The sequence below is a fragment of the Lissotriton helveticus genome, chromosome 5_1, assembly GCF_964261635.1.
Source record: "Lissotriton helveticus chromosome 5_1, aLisHel1.1, whole genome shotgun sequence".
NCBI lineage: Eukaryota > Metazoa > Chordata > Amphibia > Caudata > Salamandridae > Lissotriton > Lissotriton helveticus.
In genome coordinates this window covers 848,627,760-848,655,079 of record NC_136065.1, presented here as the reverse complement: position 1 = coordinate 848,655,079, position 27,320 = coordinate 848,627,760, and the positions used below count along the sequence as shown (strand labels likewise).

The 27,320-nt window shown below is 43.3% G+C and overlaps 1 protein-coding gene across 2 annotated transcripts in view; it reads right to left on the bottom strand.

Annotated features, from left to right (window-relative positions):
• PRXL2A (peroxiredoxin like 2A) overlaps nucleotides 1-27,320 on the bottom strand; it is a 273,948-nt gene that overhangs the window by 108,592 nt on the left and 138,036 nt on the right. Inside the window, exon 1 of one of the 2 annotated variants that reach the window (XM_078643327.1) lies at nucleotides 26,275-26,406. The exons of the other annotated variant lie outside the window; for it this stretch is intronic. The gene's annotated coding sequence lies outside the window, so the exon portion shown is untranslated. Of the gene's footprint in view, nucleotides 1-26,274; nucleotides 26,407-27,320 lie in introns of those variants that run through there. 2 annotated transcript variants of the gene reach the window in all.

The window sequence follows — 27,320 nt, the reverse complement described above, 5'->3', positions numbered from 1 at the left end:
GAGATGGTGCCATGGAGTCACATGCCTAGTAATACAAAGAAGTAAGAGCATTGGGTTATCATTAACTGGCGGGGGTGGAAACTCCGAGACACTGGATCCAGTAGGATAAATGTCAGATGTCATCTGGTGTACTGTGAGTAGGTAGTCCAACGGGTTATTGTAGAAGACAACCACGAGTCACTAGTCAGTGGCTCTGGTTCCATTTCAGAAGGGGGAGAGAGTCTCATGTTCCGTAAGGGTAGCTGTGAGTCCATCCATGCCTATGGATTGTCTGTTTGGCAATGACCAAGAGCACACCATCTGGAAGGAGGTGGAGCTCAGGTCCCACCTGGAGTGGTTACGGTTGCCTGAGACTAATAGACTAAACTTTTACTCCATGTAAAATGTATTATTTATTTATTTATTTAATTATTATCGGATTTGTAATGCACATGGCTGCCTCAGCAAAGAGGCGTCCCAGCCCAACCAGACTCAAGAGAGCACAAGCATAAAAAAAAAACCTGAAAAATGTAACATTAGAAAGTGGAAACCAATAAAATAAAACTCTAGCCCACATAAAGGATAAACATGACCCGTCACTTGATCTTGGTTCATCAATAGCATTGTCATCAGGACGGACGCGGGAATGTTCATGTTTAAAAACTCACTATTAATAGATATACTACTGAAGCATGACGTGGTAGTGCATTGTCATTTACAATACATTACATTTTCATTGAACTATGTATAATATTGTAATCTTGACCCAGACAGACAATAATAAATCATACACATAGTCCGTCTTGTAGCCAGTTTTAATGGTGCCGTTTGTTTTGCACTGCAGCACCTACCACACTCAGCAACTCTCACTCTGGCTGACTCCATGCGGTTATAATACAATACCGTAACAACTCCAGGTGGGCCTGAGCTCCACCTCTTTTCAGATGGTGTGCTCCCGGAATCTACGGATTTATACAGGTAATTATTTACATAGACGGAAAAATGCAGAAAATAACAAGTAGGTTTTATTTCTCAGTGCTGGTGTGATAAGAGAGGTGAAGGGTTTTGGGAGGTTCGTACCAGTAGAAGGGAAGATGACATTTTGATAGCTAAACAGCGTTCTTTGAGCCAGTAATATTTATCCATGCTTTAAGGTATATGTTGTGAAAGAAAATAGCTTGAGAAATGCATCTGTGCAGTGAAAAACATCCTATAGAAACTCAACTGCGGGTTACAGGCTTCTCAAAACAATAGCTCAGGGAGCTGAGTTTTTGCTGCAGGGACCTGTATGTAATCTACATATAAATGGTTACAAATGCAGTAAAATTGCTATGCTGGATAATGCAGCTGCTGCCAAGATGTGTCTGTGTTTGTAGGAGGTCAAAATTGTTTTTGACTTTATGTTAAATATCTGGTGTAACATGAATTTAACTAGCAAACATAGTGACATTGTATCCCTGCGCTCCTCGGAGTCCCCAAATATCCCTTTAAAAAATAAACAGGTGAAAACGTCCTCACTTGTGGACGTATTGCAGTAAAGCACCATTTTTAAAGTGAAAGGTTTCTCTGCATGAGAGCTATCAGCTCTTCACGAGTCTATCACCTTGGTATTCCACTGTCCTTCAAAGACTATGGTGAACTCACATCTTTTATGTTATTGGATACATCCTTGAGACACTGAGACCTTATGTTTCACATGCACAGAAGCTTTTTGCATTTAAAAATTGTTTCACACCCTTCCTGCCACTAGTGAAAAATGTGCACTTATCTATCTTTAGATGGGCTGTTTGAACACCTAGACTCACCGAGACACAATGCTACAGTGTATATATAACGACTAAATCACAAGATCAAACACAAAAAACGCTACAAAGGTAAGCATGAAAGGGATTATCTCTCACTCATCAGAAAATTGGGCAATGACCATAAAATCATTGTAACTGCTGCAGACAAGGGTGGCAATGTAGTCATTTGGCCCCAATAAGCATATATTGAGGAGGCTAGGAGACAATTAAATGATCCATCATGCTATTCTAAAACCAACATTAAACATTTCAATGATGCAAAGGATGTTTTAAAAAAGCTTTTGTATAAATGCAAAAGAGATGGCATGATCTCCTCCCAAGAATTTGAATTTCTTCATGTTGAGTTCCCAGTATTGCCCAAGCTATATCTACTCCCAAAGATTCATAAGCAGGTGACAAGTCCCTGGCCGGCCCATCATCTCGGCCATTGCGGGGGTGGCAGAACATGTAACACAATATATTGACTATTTCCTGCAGGACTTGGTTAAAAATCTACCTACTTATGTCAAGGACACTGGCGATTTCATTGCTAAAATTAAAAACACTCCTTGGAGCGATGATATGTTAATGATTACTTTGGACATAGAATCGCTCCATACGAGCATAGAGCATACATCTGGTCTTAAAGCACTAGAATTCTTTCTTGGTAAAAGACCCATGAACTGCTACTGTCACAACAAAGTATTGATGGAGTTAACTACTTGGTGTCTGAATAATAATTTCTTTTTATTTGGGAATGATATTTACATTCAAAAGCGTGGAGTTGCTATGGGGGCCTGCTTCTCCCCTAGCTATGCGTGTTTACACGTAGGCTGGTGGGAGGAGCAGGTCCTCAGGCAGCAACACGCAAACATTTTTGATGAACATGTTTTGTTGTGGATACGTTATATTGATGATGTTTTTGTTTTATGACGTGGGGATTTAAACAGTGCAAATAATTTTGTTGCTAATCTCAATATAAATCAGGAAAATCTGAAATTCACCAAATCTATTAGCAACTGTGAGGCAGAGTTTCTGGACGTTAAAATATTTGTGCATAATGGGTCCTTGGCAACTAAACTACATAGAAAAAGCACTGCTGGCAACAGTATTCTCCACGCCAGCAGTGCACATCCACGACATGTAGTAGATAATATTCCTCTAGGCGAACTACTCAGGATCAAAAGAATATGCAGCACTGAAAAAGATCTTGAAGAATGCACAAGTGAAGCCCTAGAGAGATTCAGACAAAGGGGTTATCGAGAATCTGTCTTAAAATTGGCTGTTCAGAAAGCCAAAAGCAGAACTCGAGATTCCTTACTTGACCAAACCCAGAACAACGAGCCAGTTGAAATCTCTGACAACAATACCGATGCACCAAGACTTATAACTACATTTAGTAGACAAGCCAGACAAATTAGATCCATTGTAACACAAAGATGGTCGGTTTTACAAACAGACTTGGTGTTGAAACCAAGACTGCCTAGTGGTCCCACTGTGACCTTTGGGAAGGGCCCTTCCCTTAGGACACATATCTGTCACGATTTCCCAGAACTTAGGAAAAAAGAGGAGTGGATGAAATCCCGATTTGGGTTCAAACGTTGCACCTCCTGTAGGGCATGCAAATTTGGTAAAACAACTACCCAATACTACACACCTTTCAGTCCTGACCCAGTTAATATCAAGGGGCAATTTACCTGCAAGACTGAATTCGCTATTTATGTCTTGACATGCACATGTGGGCTCAGATATGTCGGTAGCACACAGAAGCCTGTGCATGTCAGGATTCTACAGCACCTCCGGGCCATCGTGAACAACGATTCTTCATATCCGGTGGTCAGGCACTTTAAAAATAATCATAAAAATGATCTACAATGCCTAAACTATTTCGTCATCGCCTCAGTGGATAAGCCTATGAGGGGTGGCGATAGAGAGAGGATGCTTAGAAGATTGGAGTCTCAATTTATTTTGGAACTAGATGGCAGATTCCCTAATGGGCTGAACAATACGGATGATTTGCATGTTTTCTTGTAGTTACTGTTCTTTATTATTTCAGGTTAGATAGAGTGTCAGCCGTTCGGCACCTCCATGTTGATTTTTTTAAGAATTTCGTTTACTTACCACTTTCTTTTTTTTCCCCCCATCACTTATGGCTTCATGGTAGTTACCATACTAGCTTCCCCCCATTTAATTATTATTTGGGTAGCACTTTATCTTGTTTTTAACAGAATTTTTGGGCATAGACATTGAGTACTTTATGTAAATTTCTGTTTCCTTTAATTACTCTCAGCAAACTTAACAGTGATCGCTTTCCACATATAGTCCGCTATTCCTATTCGGCTTCTGACTATTGTCCTTACTTGCATTCTATGCATATACTTTTTTCTGTTGCTATTTTTGGATTATTAATGTACCTTTCCATATTGTTTCGCTGCAATGTAGTAAAATGTTTACAATATTGCGAACTGGCAATACACCTCAAAGAATGATTATAACAATCATTTACTTTGTATGTTATCCTTTAGTGGTTTTCTACAACCTGTATTTATTGAATCTATAGGCCATGTACATTCGTTTTTAATTGTTATCTTATCTTTTCTTTCTGATTCATGATTCTTTTCTATTTCTAATTCTTATCTTTTCTTCTTTCTCTACAGGAGGAAAGGAAGGGGCCCATTCACGAACATTCACTTTCATGGGCGCACCTAACCTTTGCACTCCTATTCAGAGATCACGTATGTCACGATTATTTTCACTGTTTGGAACATCATTGTCTTTGGTCCTGAGCACTTGCTTGCAATATGGCAATACCTACTTGGTCTTACACTGTCTAAAAAATTAGGGCACTTGCCATTGATTCATTTGTCATTCAAGGAGTTATTGCAATCATTGTCTGCTACGTGTATAACCGAGAATTATTACCCTTTCTCTCTGTTATCAATATTGATATGTATACTTCTACTGCTGATTTACAGGTGTGAATACTTAGGGCACTTGCCATTGATAACGTGAGGAATCAGTGTATCCGCCCATAATCCATATTATAAATACACTGGTGATTTATATGTAACCCTTTATTTCAGTTGATTACAACTGCAATGTAAATAATATTGTATGGATTTCTCGGTTTACTTATGAGCTAACAGTGTACATACTTTGTTTATTTCGTATTGCTCCTTGTTTTGTAATCTGTGAATATTTTCCAGTAACACCGTTCCAAGATGGCAGCCATTCTAGTTTATTCACTGGTCCTTCTTTGATGTTCACACGTAACTTTATTAATGTGGTTTGATCTCTGACACGTCTACACGTGAACAAGCTGCAAGGCGAAACGCGTTGTGTGTATTAAACCTGTGTTCAGCCTACTTGTGTTACCTGACTCATTTCCTGAGAGTGCACTAACTTTTGTGGAAAGAGACTTTGGACTTGTGATTACCGGCACGCTCCGCCGGAATGTGCGCCACCCCTCCTGGGTCCCAGTATCTCGGAAGGAGCTTTTGTTTCTGAGGCTTGATATATATATATATATATATATATATATTACCTACTGGCGGTCGCCAGTAGGTATATATAGTTAGGATTTTTTCTCTATGGGATTTTTGAAAATTCTATGTCTAATAACTTTGGCGTTTGTGGACGGAATTGGCTGAAATTTTCAGGAAAATGGAACATTTTGTTTCTGAGCAGCCACTGAAAATTTGGGGGGGGGTTTGTCAAGGGGGGGCTGAGAAAAAAGGGGGGTCCCAAAACGTGTTTTTCCCATGTTAATTTCCATAGGGCGGTTGGCCTCACTTTTAGCCCGAACGGCTGAATGGATTTCCACGAAACTTGGCAAAATTGTAGGGACTGTTAGCCCGATGTGCCTTTGCTAGGTCTCAAGATATGTGCTCCAGTGGATTTTGAGAAATTAACGTTCAAAAAAAGATATATATCTGTAAGCGCGCTCCGGGCAGCGCCCCGGTTCGCGTACCTGACGCGTAACGGAACTTCGCGAAGCGAAGCTGATTGGCTCTCCGGTGTCTGTCAACATTCTAAACAGTCCGGAGCGGCCGCCATCTTGTCTCTCGGTAGGATCGAGAGACAAGATGTGGTGAAAAACGAAGGGGAGAATGAAGGAAAGGGGGCAAGGTAGACCCCTCCTGACCCCCTAGGATTGATGAGGGGGATATTAAAGTGCCCCGCGGGGGAAAAAATAAAAAAATAAAAATTTTCGCAGTAGAGGCGCGTCCCGGTACGCGAACCGGGCAGCTCACCGGGCAGCTAACCGGGCAGCTAACCGGGCAGCTAACCGGCAGCGTAGCTGTCAACATTGTAAACAGTCCGGAGCGGCCGCCATCTTGTTTCTCGGTAGGTTCGAGAGACAAGATGTGGTGAAAAACGAAGGGGGAAATGAAGGAAAGGGGGCAAGGTAAACCCCTCCTGACCCCCTAGGATTGATGAGGGGGATATTAAAGTCCCCCGCGGGGCAAAAAAAAAAAAATTGCGATTTTTCGCGGTAGAGGCGCTTCCCGGGACGCGAACCGGCAGCGTAACGGGAGTCCGCCATCTTGTGTTTTTGGAGCGTCCGGTTCGCGTACCGGGTAGCGTCCCGGTAAGCGTAACAAGAGAAAAAGTAAAAAAAAAAATAATGGAATAGATTATCAAGAAAACTTTGAAAAATTGTAGGGACTGTTTGTTTGTTGTGCCTTTGCAAGGCCTCAAGATATGTGCACGTGTGGATTTTGGCTAATTAAGGTTAAAAAAGATATATATATCTGTAAGCGTGCTCCGGCGCGCTTACGTTACGGGTTTTGTTTGCGCTGCAGAGCCGATACGTCACAGTTATGCGACGTGTCATGAGGCGTCTCACGTGGCTACGTGATACGTCACGTAATAAAGAATATATTTTACAGATATAGATATTAGCTTTTAAAAAACCAATGAAATTCACTGAAAAAACCATAGGTTATAGACCATATATAGTTAGGAATTAGCATTTACAAAAACTTGAAAATTCACTGAAAAAACCATAGGTTATAGACCATATATAGTTAGGAATTAGCATTTAAAAAACCTTTTTTTACTCACACAAAACCATTGAAATTCCATATATAGTTAGTTAGTTGCACTAACTATATATCGCGCACCCGCAATCCACTGCTGATCATGTCACATATTACATCATTCATGACATGGTCAGTGACATCACTGATGACATCACTGATGACATCTCAAATGACATCACTGATGACATCACTGATGACATCTCATTTGACATCAATGACCACATTACTGATGATATCATTCATGTGACAATACAATGCATCTCCTCACATTTTAATATAACCTCTGTTACACCCAGTGTTAAATACAGAGTATAATTTTTGAAACCATTGACACACCAATACTAGTTACTACATACGCACTCACTGATTCCTACGTCTACACACACATTCACTCATTCACCCATACAATCATTCATACATACCATCACTCATCTTTACAACACTATCATATGCACTCATACACCTATACAGACACTCACACTCTGCCACTCATCCATGGAGTTACTCACACACCTAGTCAGTCCTGTAAAGAATCAATTACACTTCCATTTTCTTGTCTATACAGTTAAACATAGAGCACCTTACATTTTCAAACATATACTAACACATACTTACTCTCTTATACAATCATTGATACAAGTACACATTGATCTGCACAGAGTCACACACCTCCCAGCCAGCCACACACACACTCAGTCTCCCATACAAATACTTGGACAATCAATCAATAACCCATATAGTTAATCATATAGCTACTGATCAACACATGCAGCAGTTTACAGAACAACAGACATAATGATGCACAAATTAAGACAGTTTAGTCACTAACCCATGCACTCAGTGAGACACATTTAATCACTCACTCATACATTCAGTCAGGCACCTACTAAATCCTTCGTCCAGACACGTATACGTCCACTGTCATTTGAGATGTCATCAGTGATGTCGTCAGTGATGTCATCAGTGATGTCATTTGAGATGTCATCAGTGATGTCATCAGTGATGTCATTTGAGATGTCATCAGTGATGTCATCAGTGATGTCACTGACCATGTCATGAATGATGTAATATGTGACATGATCAGCAGTGGATTGCGGGTGCGCGATATATAGTTAGTGCAACTAACTAACTATATATGGAATTTCAATGGTTTTGTGTGAGTAAAAAAAGGTTTTTTAAATGCTAATTCCTAACTATATATGGTCTATAACCTATGGTTTTTTCAGTGAATATATATATATATATATATATGCTGTCATATGTGGTTGTGGTCATACATGTACTCTTTAAGGTGAGACACATTGTTAGAATGTGGAAGATTTGTTAGCATGAAAGCCATCAAGCATCCATTCCATGGGTGTAAATTAAACTGAGTACATGTACATTTTTTCTTGAATAAATGTGAAAAAACACCAATTGAAGCTTCTTTTTCCCCAACATGAAAAAATAAATGTGGAAAAATACTGATAAAACGAATAACAAACTTTGGTAAATATATTGGATTTTGCCTATGTGATTAATAAGCTGTTTTTTGTTGTATGTTGGAGCTTGCTGTGTAGTCCCACAATATAAGTTACAGAAAGTCTGTTAACCGCATCAGCGCAGCGCGAATTTTCGCGCTGTGCTGAGCGTTCCATTGAGCCTATGGGCTCATGACGGAACGGTTCCGTCATGAGCACAGCTCAACCGACGCTCATGACGGAACCGTTCCGTCATGAGCATCGAAGGGGTTAAAGTGTTACGGCTTGTTTATTCACAAAAATGCAACGTATTGTGCTGTTACTAGTGGTAAAGTGCGGGTAAGTAATCGCAGTATTTTGAAAAATGAAATGAAAGAAGGAAATAATAGAATGAATTTATGTAATAGCAATATCAGGCATTTAGAGGAGTTCTGACAACTTTTTGGCCCGGTGCCACTGCCCTTGCTGCACCATTCAAATCATGACCCTGTTGTCTGCAAGGTAACTGCACTTGCTGTTGCCTGTTTAGTAGTCAAATATAGCAGATCTCTTGTATATTAACTTTTTTTTTAACGAGCATTATTAATTACAACATTTACAATTTGATCATAATAACCACATATATTATGGTAAAAAAAATAATAATAATGCCTACAAAGTGTGAGGAAAGGTTCTGGGGCATGAATAGGAAATGCCAGAAACGTTCTAAGGCTAAAGCATCTGCTTTACACAACTAAGTAATACAAAACAAGCATTCCAAATACTGCTAGAAGCTGTCTGCCTTTTTGTGGGAAGAGTCTTATCTTGACAAAAGAGATCTTATCTTGATAAGGAATGGGGCTTAAACAGTAGGAACAGCTTTAAAAGAAGTATTGTAAATATGCGCAACCAGGGGAAATTAACAAAAAAAGTTCCACACAAAAGCAAATGAACACATTAATTCGGTATACGGATAAGGCCCTCCTTTTAAGATATATTAAATACAAGAGATTTAAGAAGCACTGCGCTTGCAAAACCCCAAAAATAAATATGGATAAAAAACAGACAGATGTGTTACAAAAAAAAATTACCATAAAACCAGGTGCCTTAATTATAACATTCTAAAACACCTGAAGAGCTCCTCCCAAATAATGTGGGAGTAGTCGTCCACACTGAGACTTGCAGTTGCGTTGTGAGATAAAACCCTGTGATGAAGTATGCCACTTCTGGTGGTGAGGGTTTTTGTCCTATAAAAGGAATACTTCTTGACATCTTAGGTTTGGAGTAATATTTTTTCTTTTTCTTAGACCCGGTCTTTTTATTGTGTTAAGAAAATAAACATTTTGCCAAGCCCAAACATCGCCTCCCACATTGCAGCTCCCTGGAACCACCACTGCAAGACTTATCTCCTCGCATTGCCTCTGCTGCGCGAGGCATCCTCGACGCAGGACTCTGCATCTCTTCGAAACCAGGATTTCAGGTACAGTTGTTCAGGAGCCTAACTGGGTCCCTTTAGCAGGCCCATGCGCCACTGCAGTTGGCCTAAACTTGTGACTTTGTCCTGGCCAAACGCGACCAAATAACTACAGTTGATGATTCGTGCCGTTTGGTGCTATTTTCACGTAAATATTTAAAATTACTTATCTTCGGTTCTGCAGATTGGAATTTAGAAGTTTTGGTCTTGACTTATTTATTGAAATGTACTCCATTTTCTTAAATTGGTGTGGGATTTTTCTTGTGTGGTGTTTTTATTTTATTACTGTTTGAAGTGCTGCATACTTACTTTATACATTGCCTGTAAGTTAAGCCTGACTGCACTGTGCAAAGCTATCAGAGGATTGAGCACAGGTTAATTTGAGGTCTCCTTGTGAATTCACCCTGACCAGGATTGTGGTTTCTTCCTGTGCAGGGTTTCACCCCACTCAACCAGTAACCTAATTTCTTACAACTTGCATTTTCCTCCACACCCAATGCATACTGAACTGGTGGTGTGCACTATGACACACTTTCCTGTACTGAATATGTGCACCTAAATTAAGTAGGTGCAAATTGTGCAGAAAGAATGGAAAAGTGGAAAAAAAGTTTTTTCATAAGATTTGTGTCTTTGAAGATTGTCAGGGAGAAATCATTTTCAACCAAAAGAAAAAAACCAGTATTATCATACCTCTTTTTTATCATACCATTTTTCTAATTCATAGTTTAACAATCAAATCATGAAAAATGTTTTTGTTGCCTTTCACTGTTCGTGAAAATGATTTTCCATGAAAAGGTTTTCCTTCCCACATGTTCCCTGTGCAAGCATGAACTATGGGTGACTGTCCCACACTTACTGCATTACTGTTCACTTAGGTAAAGACACCAGGAATACTTGCAAATGCACAAAGTTACGACTTTGTGAGTGTTCACCATAGTTACAAGAAGCAGTCCCTTGGCACTGCCTTAGAAATATTCACTAGGAGCCAATAACAACAGCAAAATGTCAGCACACCAGGGGCAGTCTTGCACATGCGGTGCACTTTCCTTCATTGAGCCGGGCCCGCCTTTAGGAAGGTGTACCGGCGCAATGAAGGAAAGTGTGCCGCATTATGGGGACTGCGCTGTCCGCATGGCAGCCATAAACTTGTGCTGCATGTGAAATACGGGGCAGCTGCTTTAAAGCCGCTCCACGTTTCACTGTGCAGGTGGGAACTCGTTTGCACTTTTAAAGGGGAATAGAGATCCCCATGCAGGAGGATTTCAGTCATTGACTGCACCCGCTTGCAAGGAGATGTCTGGGGGGTCCATAGGACCCTCCCTTGCCCCCGTCAGAGGGATGCCTTCGAGCGGGCAATGACAGTGCGCCACCTTGCCTCTGCGCGGGTGTCGGCAATATGCCAGGGGCACAGAGGCAAAGGGATTCCCTCATTTGCAGGGGCATACCCCCATTCAAATGAGGGAATGCCCCCTGCAGATAGCGCAGGTGTTTAAGTACGCCAGCGCTATCAGTATTACAGAAGGGGCAACACAAGTGTCTGCAGCCACTTCTATAATACCAAAGTGCCCCAGGGGCACTCAAAGCGGGCGCAAACGGCCACTAGTGGACATTCGACAGCGGTAACTGGCGTGTTTTTAACTTACATTTTTGCAGGTTCTGATTGTGAGAATCATGACCCTGTAATCTAGATGGAGAGATTTCCACCTTATACGTTCATTATTAGGGCTCCGGCACTTTGCCACTCAATGTACAAACAATGTAGCAGACTGAAGTAATAAAAATGCAGGCCTTTGTACTCCACAAAAAAACCGATGCATTTTTTAGAAGACACTATCTCATTGCTTATCAGAGGTTTAGCTTAGTTTCTTCATGCAATTTGCACATACTGCAATTACAAAGTTTCAGAGGTACATAAAAAAATCTCCAAGTGTTTAATATTCCTTTATACTGACTTTTGACAGCACCCAGACACCAAAGTTTTTCCTGATAATTTGGTACGAACGATTACAGGACTACAAGATTTGAAGTAGCTACAAAATCACTAGGTTTTAAGATTGTTCCGAAAAAGAAAGCACGTTTAATTTAAGATAAAGTAAGTTGGGTCCACATAAGGGGAACTTTCATAAAGAAGGTTCTATCTTATGACCCCTACTTAGTATAAGTGACGGGCGTTCAAGAGAATTGAGACTATGAGCAAAAAACCTTCAGGTATGCAAAACCATCAATTTTTGCTTGAAGAAAGAGCGAAGGCCTTAGATCGCCCGACAGACCAGGCATAAACATCGTGGGGTTCTGATTTTTTTCGGTGCAATAAGTGATACCTATTCCACGTTTTTGGGGAATAACATGGATGTTGGTGCTTTACGCACCAAAATGTGCATGTTACAGTAAATACTTTATTGTTTTTCCCTTTCTAAATTCCAGCAGGTTTGACCTGCAAAACTGAATAACGGGTGAGTGATTTAACCGCATGCGCGCTACGGCGATTTTCGCGCTACGCGGCTTTTTTGAAAAAGCCGCGTTACATGACGAGCTCAGCTCGTCATCAGCGTGCGAGCGGCGCAACTGATGACGAGCTGAGCTCGTCATCAGCGCCGAAGGGGTTAACAGACCTGATAATTACCAGATGCAGTAAATGCCACCCAACTCAAAATTCCGACGCCTGTACAAACAAGGGTTTACACAGGGGTCACAAAATACTGACTTGTTGTGAATCAGGGCCATAATCTCAAAGTTAGGCAACGACAAAGAAGAACAAAAGTTACTTACCTGTAAACAGTGGTTCTCCAGTATTGGTGTCTTTCATAGATTCATATGCTTGAATATCCCCCGTCGTCGAAGTGGGAGTCCCACGGTACATAAAATAGCAGTCATATATGCATGTATACATGAAAATTATAATAAATAAAAATATATATACATATAATGCAATACATTGTAAATTCTAAAAATACCATAGAACATAATAGGCCCATTGAAAAGCCTAAGGGAGAACTCACTTTAGTAGCATATTAGTGTCATTATGTGTTGGATCACATTCCAGCCAATCAGGCTGTAGCCTCCTCTAGAACCTTCTCCTCAGAAGCCCAAATCCTCAGATTTTCGTAGCACAAAGAAGGTAAAAGTGCCTGAGGAGAAGAGAGCCTCTGAGGGGAGGATGGGAGGGTCGCATGTGAATCTATGAAAGACACCAATACTGGAGAACCACAGTTTACAGGTAAGTAACTTTTGTTCTTCTCCAGTATTAGGGGTGTCTTTCATAGATTCACATGCTTGAATAGAGTAGAAAGCAGTAAATCATCACATAAGTCATAAAGGTGATACATCAAGCAAAGAAGGTAAACATATTAGTCAATATGCATTAAATACCAAAACATTATTAGTAAAAAAACCTTTATGACTGGAGGCGGGTAGCAACAGAGGCTCACCTTTATTGGAAAAGATTCCGCAGCACCGCTTGACCTACTGCCGCATCCGCGGCGTCTGTTGATTGCAGGCAGTAGTGCTTAGTAAAAGTATGGCTGCTCGACCAAGTAGCAGCTCTGTAGATCTGTCTTAAGGGTACCCCCGTAAAAAGGGCAGCCGAAGTAGACACTGCTCTAGTTGAATGAGCCCGAAGTGGAGCAGGAAGGGGCTTTCCAGCCCGTTGGTGGCAGAAGGATATGGTAGAGGATATCCACCTGGTTATGGTCTGTTTGGTAACAGGTTGTCCTTTGCAGGTTGGACCATATGCCACAAACAATTGATCTGACTTTCTGATAGTTGCAGTTCGTTGAATGTAGAATTTGAGACAACGTTTCACATCTAATGAATGCAATGACCGCTCAGCTGGAGTTTGCGGAGCAGGAAAGAAAGTTTTCAGGATTACAGGTTCGTTGAGATGAAAGTCACTGGGAACCTTTGGGATGAACTTAGGATTAGTTCGTAATGTCACAGCCTCGTTGGAGAATTGTAGGAAAGGAGGCTGTATGGTAAACGCCTGGATGTCACTGACACGTCTTGAGGACGTCAAGGCGAGCAAGAGAGCAACTTTCCACGTGAGAAATTTAAGATTTGCAGAGTGAATAGGCTCAAATGGTGGTAGAAGTAGTTGAGACAAGACCAAATTCAAGCGCCAAGCAGGCGGAGGGCGACGGATAGGTGGAAACATCCTAAAAAGGCCCTTGTAAAATTGCTTAATGATCCTTGAAGAACATAGAGATGTGGAACCATCATGGCGGAAACGGGAAACCTCCGCCAGGAACACTTTAAGAGTTGAGTGTGACAGTCCTGATTTTGCCAGGGATAAAAAGAAAGGTAAAATTTGTTCAGGTTTTGCAGTCATTGGGTCCAAATCCTTAGTGCGGCACCAGACACAGAAACGCTTCCACTTTAATTGGTACGTTTTTATGGTGGAGGGAGCGCAAGCCCGCGCTAACACCTCCCTGCAGTCCATGTCAATATTTAAACGTGCAAATTCATTGTACTCAGGTTCCAGGCATGGAGTTGTAGATATGCCGGATCCGGGTGACAGATTAGTCCCTGCTGCATCGTGAGGAGATGCGGTAGAGGATGAAGCGGTAACGGGTCGGACTGCGAGAAGAGGAGCAGGTCCGTGAACCATGGACGTCTCGGCCATTTGGGTGCGATCAGGATGATGCGACAAGGTTGGAACCTCATCCTGTGTAACAGGCGAGGGATCAGAGGAAGTGGAGGGAAAGCATAGATGAAGTCGTTCGACCAATTGATCGAAAATGCATTTCCGCTCGACTCTCTGTGGGGATGCCGACTTGCAAAGCGTTGGCATTTCCTGTTGACAGCAGTTGCGAAAAGATCCATCTGTGGCCGGCCCCACCGTCGGAAGATGAACTCGACCGTCGGCTGGTTGAGTTCCCACTCGTGATTGTCCGACGATGCTTGACTGAGTGAATCTGCCAGAACATTGGCCACACCCGGCACGTGAATGGCTGTGAGATGAATTTGACGCTGAATCGCCCAATCCCATATTTCTTGTGCCAGTTGTGAAAGTAGAAGAGACCTCGTGCCGCCCTGCTTGTTGAGGTAGTGCATGCTGGTGGTGTTGTCCGTCCTTACCAGCAAAGTGTGTCCCTGCACTAACCTCTGGAAGGATTTTAGGGCTAAGAAAATCGCCAAGAGTTCCAGACGATTGATGTGCCAAGTTCGCTGGATTGCTGTCCACTTTCCTTTCACAGACATGCCGTCGAGATGCGCTCCCCATCCTTCGAGAGACGCGTCTGTTGTAAGCGTCAGAGTTGGAGGCTCGTCCTGGAATGAACGGCCCGCAGATATGTTTGGAGGGTGAGCCCACCACTCCAGTGCTTTCTGGATGCGAGGTGTTAAAAGGAGCTTGTCCTCGAATGACCCCGACACCTGTTTCCACTGCTTGTCCAGTTCCTCCTGTAGAGCCCTCATGTGCAATCTGCAATTTGGGATAAGTTGGATGCACGAGGAAGCCATGCCAAGGAATGATTTGAACATTCGGACAGAAACGTACAGTTTTGATTGGAGGAACCGCACCATCTTTGCCATGCGGTCCTGTCTTTCCTGGCAAACGAACACCTTTCCCTGCCGAGAATCTAGCAAGGCTCCGAGAAAATCTCTCCTTTGCGATGGTTGAAAGTGTGACTTCTGGCAATTGATTGAAAGCCCCAAGGTGTGTAAGAGGGAGACGCAAACTTGAGTGTGCTGCTCCGTCAGGTGAAAAGTTCTTGCCTTGATGAGGCAGTCGTCCAGGTATGGGTAAAATTGGATACCTTGGAGACGCAGGAAGGCAGCTACCGGGGCTAAGATCTTGGTAAAGACCCTCGGTGCTGATCGTAGGCCGAATGGCAGGACTTTGAATTGGAAGTGTAGCTGCCCGACTGTGAAGCGTAGATACTTCCTGTGTCTGGGGTGGATTGGCACATGGAAATAAGCGTCCTGAAGGTCGATTGTCGAATAGAATTCGCTTGGATTGAGAAAATTCCGAATTTGGAGCAGAGTTAACATCTGAAAAGTTTTTGAAATGATAAATTTGTTTAGGGCTCGTAAATCTAAAATTGGACGCCATTCCCCCGACTTCTTCTTGACTAAGAAAAAACGGGAATAAAACCCCTTGCCGCGTTGACCTTGCGGCACGATTTCGATGGCTCCTTTTTTGATCATCAATTTCACCTGGGCCAGAAGTTCTTTGAAATGAGGAGGTGGTGGCCCCGAAGGTGGATGAGTGGATGGAAATTTTGTGAATTCCAGGGTATGTCCTTTGGATATAACGTCCAGGACCCATTGGTCGGAGGTGATTTCGGACCATTTGTAAAAGTACTTCGAGATGCGACCTCCAAGATTTACGGTCGGCAAAAGGAAGGGTCTGAGGCAGTCACTGCTTTTTGTTGTTTGAGCCACCTCTATATGTGGATTTCCTCTGGTATGGTCTGGAGGTGGACTGGCGATTTTGGGATTGATATGAACCCCTCTGTCGGTTATCGTTGTAGGTGTTGTATGAACGATATTGACTTGATCCACGAAAAGTAGAGGAACCTCCGCCTCTACCTCGTGCACCCCGAAAGGGCCGCTTCTTGTACTGTAGGGTAGCCAAGGACTTCGCAGTGTCGGTGTCCTTTTTGATCGCCTCAAGGGCATTATCAACATGTTTGCCAAACAATAATTCTCCGTCGTACGGCAAGTCTAGGACTCTTGCTTGTACCTCTGGACGGAAGGTGGTAGATCTCAACCAGCCTTGACGCCTCAAGACTGCAGCCCCAGCCAATTGTCGAAACCCCGTTGAGGAAATATCGAGTGCACAATCAATGATTTCGGATGAAATCAACTCCCCCTCTTGTATAATTGCCTGTGCTTCTGCACGGATTGCATCAGGTAGCTGAGGAATCAATGCAGCAACCTCGGACCACATCTGGCGGTCGTAACGGCCCAGAATAGCCAGAGTGTTTGCCGCCCTCACCGTAGTAGCCACCATGGTTGTGAATTTCTTTCCTATAGAATCCAACTTGCGGCCTTCCTGACCAGGAGGAGACGTGAGTGGCGTAGCAGGATTGCGCGATCTTTTTTGTGCAGCCTGTGTAATTACCGAATCTGCTTTCGGTTGAGACACCAAACAGGCCGGGGAAGACGCCGGAGCCTTGTATTTCCTGTCCAATCTGGGCAAAACTGCAGGTACAGAATTTGGACATTCCATCAATTTAAGGCCCTCCTTCCAAATATAATCCACGATAGGTATAGTGTGGGATTGCCTTTGAGATAGGTCCTTAAAGTCATACAAAAAGCCTTCACTTTCATGCTGTTGTTTTTCGACCTTGAGATGAAAACGTTTTGTAGCACGGATCATCAAATTATGGAAATGTGCAATGTCCACTGGGGGAGATTGTAGAGGTGAGGTGGGCGGAGTGGAAGGTGTTTGAGCCCTGTAATCGTTCCACTCAGTCATGTCGACGTCATTGTCGTCGTCATCAGTATTGTGAGGATCCGGATCCTCGTCGCCAGTGTCAGGACGAGTACCACCCGGTGACGCGGGTGAAACTGGTGCAGGTGCCTGAGGAAGTTGAGGTTGAGGCTGCGGAGGAGGCGGCGGTGCTGGAGAAGCAGGTGTAGAAGAAGGAAACCTGCGGTTATAATCATCCAGCATGTGCTGTAGGTTCATGACCAAAGATAGAGGTATCTGTGTAGTTGTTTCTGAAGGCATCGGTCCTGACGCATCAACAGGAAACAATTCAGTCCCATATTCGACATTGTCCACCACATCACCCTCATCACTATATTCCTGGTACTTAATGTGTAAATCCGAAGGGCTGGTTGCCTGTTTAAAAAATTCTTCCACCTCTGAATCGTTTCCGGATTCTTCCTCACCAGACTGGAACAATTGGTCTGGAAGATGAGTGCCGCTCCTCACTGGACTCAGTTGGATGAGTGGTACTGTTCGCAAAGAAAAAGCAGTAACCACTGTATAAACGGCAGCTGTTTTTGCTAAAGGTTGAAGCGACGTCAGCGAGCCCGTTGGCGTAAATATGGCAGTGTCAGAAACAACCTGAGGCGGCTGCGTCGTCACCACAGAGACAATCGGCGTAGAAATGGGAGGTTTTTTCTTCGTCGACGAGGATTTCTTGTACGCCGACGAAGCCGTCGACGGAGCCGTCGACGAGATTGGAACATTGGTCGTCGACGAGATTGAAGCCTTGGTCGTCGACGACGACGTAGACGTCGACGGGATGACAGCCGTCGTCGAGGCCGTCGACGATGGAATGCTGGTCGACGAAGGCGCCGTCGACGAGGCAGCCGTCGACGGGCCCGTCGACGAGGTGCTGGTAAAAGGCTTGATCTTCGTCGACGGTGTACGCGTCGACGAAGGAAGCGTCGATGACTTCGTCGTCGACGGTCTCTCTTTGACGGTCGTCGACGAGATCTTCACAACAGAAGAGATGGGTCTCACCTTCGTGGTCGTCGTCGACGAGGTGGTCGTCGTCGACGTAGCGCTGGTCGACATTGTACATGTTGTCGTCGACGTAGAGATGGCAGACACAGATATCGTCGACGCTGAAGACGTCGACGGGCGCGTCGACGAGCCCGTCGACGAGCCAAAACCAGATTTTTTAATGGAAGGCAAGGCTTTGGGCGCAGACGTCAGAGAACCAGGTCCCGTAGACGTGCCCTGAAGCAAATCCTGTGGGGAGACAATCCTAGAGGACTCCAACAGTCTACTCTTCTTAAGAAAAGGAGAAGGAACCTCAGTCTCAGACCCACGCTTCTGAGAGGACTTTGAAACAATAGATGACAGGCTCTCCACATCAGAAACCACAGACTCTGAAGTCTTCAACTTCTGTAGCCACAGAAGGAGACGGGCCTCTCTATCCCTCAGAGTCTTGGGAGGGAAAGTGCGACAGTACTTTCAGTTTTTCACCTCGTGGTCTGGGTAGAGACAGTAAATGCATTTACTGTGTGGATCCTCGTGGAAAAGGCGTAGTTTACCACAAGAAGGGCAGGCTTTAAACAAAGATTTCTTGTTTGAAGACATTTTCTGAAGAAAAAACAGTTAAAGTTGAAGAAAACTGAGCAGAGCTCAGGGATACTCCCTTTACATGACGTGCGGTAGAAAATCTGAGGACTTGGGCTTCTGAGGAGAAGGTTCTAGAGGAGGCTCCAGCCTGATTGGCTGGAATGTGATCCAACACATAATGACACTAATATGCTACTAAAGTGAGTTCTCCCTTAGGCTTTTCAATGGGCCTATTATGTTCTATGGTACTTTTAGAATTTACAATGTATTGCATTATATGTTTGTATATTTTTATTTATTATAATTTTCATGTATACATGCATATATGACACCTATTTTATGTACTGTGGGACTCCCACTTCGACGACGGGGGATATTCAAGCATGTGAATCTATGAAAGACACCCCTAATACTGGAGAACATACATTCTCTCCCAAATAACAGTATGCAACAGTTGCTGTATCTGATAAAAATCCAGCTATTTAGTCATGTAGCCTTTCCAATTTTGACAAATTTAACAACCATTCACTCATTTCTCATTTGTATATTTCACATGTGATTGTGGGTGTGAAAGTTAATTACTGCTTGAGTAGAAGATTAGACTATGGAATTACCTTAACTTTTGAATTTCATGTCTTTTTAGGTTTTGCGGCATCACCACTCACAATGTACTACTACTCAACCATAACTCGAAATGGCCTTAATAGTTTTTAGGAAATTTCAGACTCTTCTGGTGTAGGAGTCTAACTAAAGAGACGCAGACGAAGTTAAAGTTCATAGGCAATTTAAATATGTGATCACGGAGAAAGAGCTGGGAAACAGTCTTTACTGCGTGGGCTGGGCCACGCGTGGCGTTTCCCATCATGCTAAATCATGCTTGAATGGGAGACTGAGAGCACGCATCGGGAGAGGTAGCAGACAGGAACGGGGACAGGTAAGTGGGGCGGGGCTGGGTCAGTTTTAAAGGGTTGGGGGTAGCTTTTAGGGCACGGGCGGGAGGGGGGGTAGTGTAATTTTGCAACGGGCAGAGATTTCAGTTGTAGGGCTGAGGGCGGGGTGAGGGGAGGGGTGGGGGTAGTTTTAAGGGCTGGATTTGGGGGGGTTAGGGGTGAGGTTAGGTTTTTGGGCTCAGGGTGAGGGCGGTTGGGTAGTTTTAAGGGCTGGGTTTGGGGAGTTTCAGGGGTGAGGGTTTGTTTTAAGGTTCATGGTGGGGGTGTCCGATAGTTTTTATTTTTTTAAGGGGAAGGGTTTTTGGCCTCAGGGTGGGGAAGGGGTAGGGGTAGTTTTATAGGCAGCAGGTTGGTAGGTTTTAGGCCTTATAATTGAGGCGGGGTCTGGATAGTATTAAGGAGAGGATGGGGTAAGTTTTAGGCCTCAGGGCAGGAAGGCAAGGTAGGGGGGATAGAATTATAGGGCTTAGGGCGGGGCTGGGTCAGGGTAGTGGCGAACTTCACCATGCAACCCCCTTACCAAACATGCCTTTACAACGAATTTGCGTGGTAAAGGAATGCGTGGTTCGGGCTACGTTGTAGAGGCACAAGTGGTTTAGCCATGCATGCCTTTATCATACAACCAAAGGGCTAGCTAGCATAATGTCTGATTTGTGGGTATACATGAAAAGCACAAAGGTGTGTTTAATGCATAGCCAATGAAAATGTAGTAAAACACAATTTCTTCACCATTATGAAGAAATATATGGTACGTGACTTATCAGAAGATACAAGAATTACACAATCATTGAGCATAGGACGAATCTGAGCAGAGTAACAACTGGTGCCATAGCCGTGGAAGCCTGATTGTAGGTGTGTTGGAATACAATGGTGGGTTTGTTGGAAAATGATGGTGGGTGCGTTGGAATATGAATGTGGATGTGTTGGCATGAAACGGTGGTTATGTCGACATACAATGATGGAAGTGGAGTTAAAGATGACGGATAGTGGTTGTAATGAAGATGCTTGTGAACTGACCCACGTCTCCATAGCGCATACAATATTGCAACCACAAAGGAGTGTGTCAGTACTGGCTCTGCAGCCTGTTCTCAATTGCAAACAAGGAGCATGGGCGGGTGCCATCCAACTCACTCGTCACTAGCTCACAGCACTGTAGGCCCACTGATGTGCGGGGCACATGCCAGGTGCTCATTTTGTTGCCCTCTTTCCCATGGGTAGGGCAAACGGGGTGAATGAAAGGCCCCCACGGGTTGAAGAGAAAGCCCCAACGCACTTGGGCAATGTGCGAGGGATGGGAGTGGGGCTTCATTTTTCCTCCTCCTACTTACGGAAGACGAGGAGTGGTCATTTCCCCCTCTCGCCTTTGAGCAAGGTTGGGCTGTTTTTAACCTCCTTCACCTCACCGGGTAGGCCAGTTTCCCCCCATTTCTTTCCCTGGACAGTCAGCCAGGCCGAGGAGAGATATTCACAATCACCTGGGCTAAGGTCTGCCAAATGAATTGTACAGGATCACCTATTGTGCTGTGCAGCTTTTTTGTTTGTTGTTAGCGCCAGTAAATGTCCACTGTGCACTCACAAAGCTATGAAAGTTTCAGTTGTTTGCGATCAGTTATCCATAAATTACAAGGAAAAAGACAATATTTATATTTAGGTAGGTGCATTCGATACTCCTATTTTGGCTTTTGTCTGAGGAATGACGAACTGATTTTCACCATACCCAGGCCAACGTGACATATAAATCTGGTGAACATTAGTTTTGAGATTTTGGATGTGCCAAATCCATTTTACTTATGCCAAAATAACTATTTTGCATCACTCGTTATAAGTTTGGAAATATTACAGCAGTCTGCACCAAGTTAGCATGCTCTCAGGTGTCCTAATGAACTCCACACCCGCCCACCCAATCCCCCCCCACCACCCAAGTTGGACAACATTGGTCAAGGGTTCGCATTTATTAAGAGTGCAACATAGGAGGTCCTATTAAATAAGGTATCTACATTAAATATAGAGACTTTGCCTCTGTGATAGATCTATATCAACATAACATCTAAAAACATCTTAGATTCGCTAAGTATGGTAAGTAAAACAAGCAGAACTACTGCCCACACTTCGCTCATCACCTCACACATGGTCAAGGACTGCGGAGGCCAGTTTAACCTTTGACGGTATCCTACGTGCTAGGAGCTTAATAGGCCAAACCTAGAACATGAACTTTTTGGTCAACATTTGTGCCTGGTGTCCTGTTTGTCAAGCTCATGGCGCTCCAATTCTAAGTGCTCAAGCTCCCTTTCGGTGAACACCTTTTGGTCTGCTACAGCACTCAACACATCTGAAAAGGCCCTGATTTTTGGCTAAGTTGAGTGTGATGAGGCAGTGGCCTTGACTCCTTATGCTTCATTCATATAGGGGTCATCAAAAAAGTTTATAAGGTAATTCCAGTATTGGTACTTGTGTTGTTTCTTTCTTATATCTGACTTAGCCTTGCTGGTTGATGAGTCAAGACCCTGTGTTGTTCATACGGCTGGAGTCTAGCCTGGCATTTCACCCTGCAGGGCACCATACCAACTCCTTTGATGTAATGTCATTTTTAGTTCATATCTACAAGTATATTTAGCTTTTTGTATCCTCCCTCTGATTATGTTTAGACAACTACTTTTTCTTCTGGTTTCAGCACTCTAGTCGAGGGCAAAGTTTTCTTGCATTCTCCCCCTTATGCTGCTTCCCCCCTCGCATCCCCACCCCCAATGCTTTCCATGCTGCTTTCCCCCGCTTGTCTGTTACCTCACCTCACCCCTCTCTGTACCTCTGTGCTACTTTTTCATATCCTCCTGCTCCATGCTCCCACTCCACTGTTTAACAGGTGTTCGGTCTCTCCCACCCAGCCCTCCTCTGTTGCTCCCACACCCTTCCCTGTCCAAATTGTTTTTTTTCCTCCAATTTACCACTCAAAGATGGGCATACGCCATTTGGGAATGGTAATTTAGAAGTAAAGAATAATAAAATCCATCATTATGCGCAGGTGAGCATGGACAGTGACACATGCACATATATGTTGCGGCCAATGCTTGGGGGTACCAAACAGTACAATCTTTGGGAAAGCAATAGGTCTCGCATTTGAGACCTATTGGTTCTGCCAGAGCTTTTTGCTGATAAACCTTGCAGCGTAAAAACAAAAACAAAAAAAGCGCGATGAAGCAGCCGTGACAGCAGCGTCATTTTAAAGAGAGCACATGAGTCATGACGCATGTACGTGACATTGGTGCCTTTTTTTATCAACTGATCTGGGATCCACTTTTATTTCTAAAGCAGAAAAGCCAGCAGCAATTTGCTGCCTGTCCCTCCAAAAATAAATTACATTAAAAAACAATACGACCACGGAAAAGAAGAGGGTGGGGGGTGGCCACTGGAGGAGTGGATCAGGGTAGCGGGTGCAGGGAGTTGGGGGGTAAAGGATAAAGAAGCTTACAAGGGAAACAGCAACAAGGAAAGAGGGGGGAGAAGCACACAGGGCGGTAATTAAATTAAAAATAATCTTTCTGCTTCATGTTTGTGTCTCTCTACCTCTTCTTGAACCTACCATGCTCTCCATCCTTCACCGGTGTCCACCTAACCTGGCTCATCCGCTCTCTGGATCTTACCTCCTTCTACCACACTGTGCCTATCTTGACATCTCTAGCTCATCTCCCCATGTTAACTCTTTCACTACAACACTCCTCTCTCAGCATCTCACTGCTCTTATCTCAACTCACCTCCCTATATCTCTCCTTCATCTACCTCACCTCTCTCAGCCTCATTACTCTCTTGACCTCAAATCCCTATTTATCTCTTCTCTCCATATCCCAAGTTCTCTCAAAATCATCTCTCTCTCTCATCGCTACCTTGCTTGTCTCTGAATCTCTAACTCACTTCACTCTTCTACACCACCTATCATTCGTCTTAACCTCGCAATTATCACACCATTCATTTGCCACTTCCCTTCTCCAGTTTCTCTTATCATGGTATTTGTTGGTTGGTTGGTTGATAGCTTTATTTCGATATGCAGGTATCATAAAAGCATTACAAAATATATAAAAACAGCACATCGTAAAAGACTGTACATTTAAAAACAAAGCAGATAAAAGGTAACAATAAGATCAAAAGTAAAATCATTTAAAGGTATGTTACATAGATAAGGACAGTCTTTTTAAACGGATCAGCCAAGCCCATTTTAAAAATTTGGATACAGCACAAACTACCCGAGAGGATGTGTCAGATCGTAAAATCCTCAGAGCCACCAGGTGCTGGCGAGTACCCAATTGTCTACAGAGTGGTTTCAACCAGTGGGATCTTGGACGAGCATAATCTGGACATTCAAAAAGGAAGTGAATCACAGTTTCGGGTCTATTAGTACATAGGGCGTAACTCACACCTCACACTGCTTTACTAGATGCTACCCCTCTTTAGTGCCATCTACCTTTTCCTCTATTGGTCTTCACCTTCTCTCATCTCTCTGCAAGTCCTCTATTTAACTTGATCTCTTTCTCACTTCTCTATATCTCTGTCCACCACTCACTTGTCTCCATCTTCTCCATCTCACAACTCTCTCTAAAACACATTGTCTTTCTACATCATCCTTCCTACTTCCGTATTAAGTTCACCCCTGTATTAATACCTCACCTATGCAGGGATGTGGAATTTCTATAGCCCGACGCCCAGGACATATTGTTTGGGGTCACGGGCAACAAGTTTTAATGTGTATTTTGCCCTTGGACAAGTAGGCCCAACCCCTTACAGCACAAACCCTTTGGCTGCCAGTTAACAGTAACACTTTATGGATCAGGGAAGGACATTATCGGGAATTAAGGTAATATTTGTGTCCATATGTTAATACTGTTCAAACTTGTATTTATGGTTCATTAATGCAAAGCCTTTATTATTAGGGTGGGCACTCTAAATGTAAGCTCGAACTACACTACTGACAGAGGTTCCAGTATAAAAATGTGTACACATGTTTTCAAAGTTTCGGAGACTACGTATAATGCTCCCAGAATGCTCTCAGATTAGAAACAAATGTTTGCAGAAGCTTGAAGGCAAGATTGCTGAGTCTTTGCTTTAAAAAGGAATTGTTCAGAAAAAAAATGCAAGTAAGAAAACAACATTTAGCTAAACGTCTGTAAAATTTTAGGTACCATTTCTTAGCAGCATCATTTGGTAAAATGTTTTGATGTATGCTAGTATTTCCCAAAGATAATCATAATAGAAAAAATCAGTGTAACCAGTTTCAATAAGAAAATGAGAAACATTAAAAAAAACAAGCAGTGGCAAAGCAAGCAGGTCTGAAATTGGGGGTCAGTCTTTTGGTCTTGTCATTGTGCAACTCATTTTGGCATGGTTTTTGTAATCCTTATTGTTGTAGGAGCTGCCGGGCCGTCACAATTATAGCAAACATTGGCAAAAGCAAAAATTGTTTTTGGTCTCAAAAACAACACATTGCCACAGTAGTTCCTGCCACTGAACAAAACTATTTTGTGTGCCAATATTCTCCTTGTGTGACAGCAGAATGCTGTCACTCACAGTGTTGAATCAGCCGATAGACAGAGAGTGAGAGTGAGAGAGAGAGAGAGAGAGAGAGAGAGAGAGAGAGAGAGAGAGAGAGAGAGAGAGAGAAAGACAAAATTAGGGGTCCAATTATTAAAGAAAGTCTCAAAAGTGCACCCATGGTAAATGTCCTTGCAATAAATTCAGATATACAACTTTCGTGAATTCACAAGAATGTACAGAAGTAGGTCAAGAAATAGTACTAGAAAACATTTGTGAACTGCATTTTAGCATGAGCAAATCTGCATGTGTAGATTTGCTCATGTGAAAATCTGAAGTTTGCAAGTTCACTTTCCCTTCAACTACTTTTTTCCCTACCCTGGAAGAAGTTTCACATCTGCCATTGTCAGGAATAAAGTTCCAACCTTTCTCAGTATGGAAAAAGATTGGAGAAGAGTTGGTGAAAATCCTTAAAACATGCAAGTTAGTGGGTTTGCACAGACTCAAAACGGCATTCCAACCCTTGAACTATTGCTTACCACTACCTTCAGCCCCAGTATGTAGATCTGCGGAAACGTGGCAACATTAGGGAATTGCTAGTATTCAAATCCTACCATGGTATGAGCCCTGGCATAATGAGAGAGGCTATATCAGAGCTCTAACATAAAGAAATTGCTGCCATAATTTGTCGCCGCATTACATGGCACAAAAGGGACAAGTGGATTTTGTCACAGGACAAGTAGATTTATGAAGCAACCTGTCCCATGGACAAGTAGATATTTTAATAGATTTCACACCCCTGTCTATGTCTCTCTAGTTCACTATTGTTTTTTTTAATAATCTCCCACTTTCTTCTCCTATAATGTTGCTATCTATGTCAGAACTAATTTGAAATTCACTGGTTAGTGTATCTTGTGTCCAAGAAAAACAATACAAATATATATATTTTTTAAACAAAAAAAAACTACATTTGGTGGTCTCTGTATTGAGTTTCCCACAAGGCAGCTTCGTCAAACGCGACTATGCACATTCGACAGATGCGAATTAAAAAATACCCAAACGCTGCTTAATAAACAGAGTAAAAACGAATAACAAGGACTGACCTTCTGTGGGGCCTTCGAGCGGCGTCCAGTGCAGGCGCGAGCACGAGCCCTGTATGAGGCGGAGCGCGAGCGGCGCTGAGAGGGAGTCCTGTCCCGTCCCTTCACCTACGCGGACAGTGTAGGCAGGCGCGAGCTGTCATCCCTGGGCCGGCCACGCCCCTCACAGCCTCTGACGCGGGCTTTCTTTCTCTTCGCTCCTTAAACCACCCGACGGACGAACTCACTTATGAAGCTCCGAAAGTTACAAACTAAAAGTACTTGGTTGTAGCCGGCGAAAGAATAATCTTAGCAACATTTCGGATTTTTGTTTTGCTGTAAAAAAACATTAACTTCATTAATATGGGAAGGTAGTGAGTACCTGCACAATATGAAACGGTTCCGGCACTCCTGGGCTGGTGCGATACTTTCAATGGGAGAAAGTACCAACGCTCGTCAGCGCAGACAGATCCTCTCGGAGACCGACTATCTATCAGCACTGCTGTATTTCCATTAAGAAAGCTGACGCAATGTGTTTGTCGTGGGTATAGTAAATGAAACACGTTCTTTTAAAATGTATGTTATATAGGGAAGAGGGAGGTGGCATGATTTTAAGGGTGTTATACTACCGAAAGTTACATGTTTACGTTACGTTCGAACAATTCAGCCAAGTGGGGAAGCAGCGGAACCGCGGTTTTTCTTTCGGACCCTGGAACATGAATTTTCGACTACACCAGTCTCCGCTTCTAAAGGTTAAACCTTATAACATGACCGGGGGCTTACTCGGAATGTATTGCATAGCAGCACTTTTATGCCTGCTCCTCGCAGGTTGAGCTTTTGATCGCTGATTCGCTGCTGGTGGTTAACTAACTGAGGCACACGGTCCCGTGGGTGTTTGTCCGCATGAGGGCACTCTAGTTAATTTTGACTACGTGCCACTTACTTCACCCTTCGCCTCCAGGCAATAATAGTCTGAAAAGGAAAGGCCCTAGCATACAAATACTAATTGACTGCCCTTTAACAGCCTTGTGAACAGGGTCTACATCTAGTAATGGACAGGAACACTGACG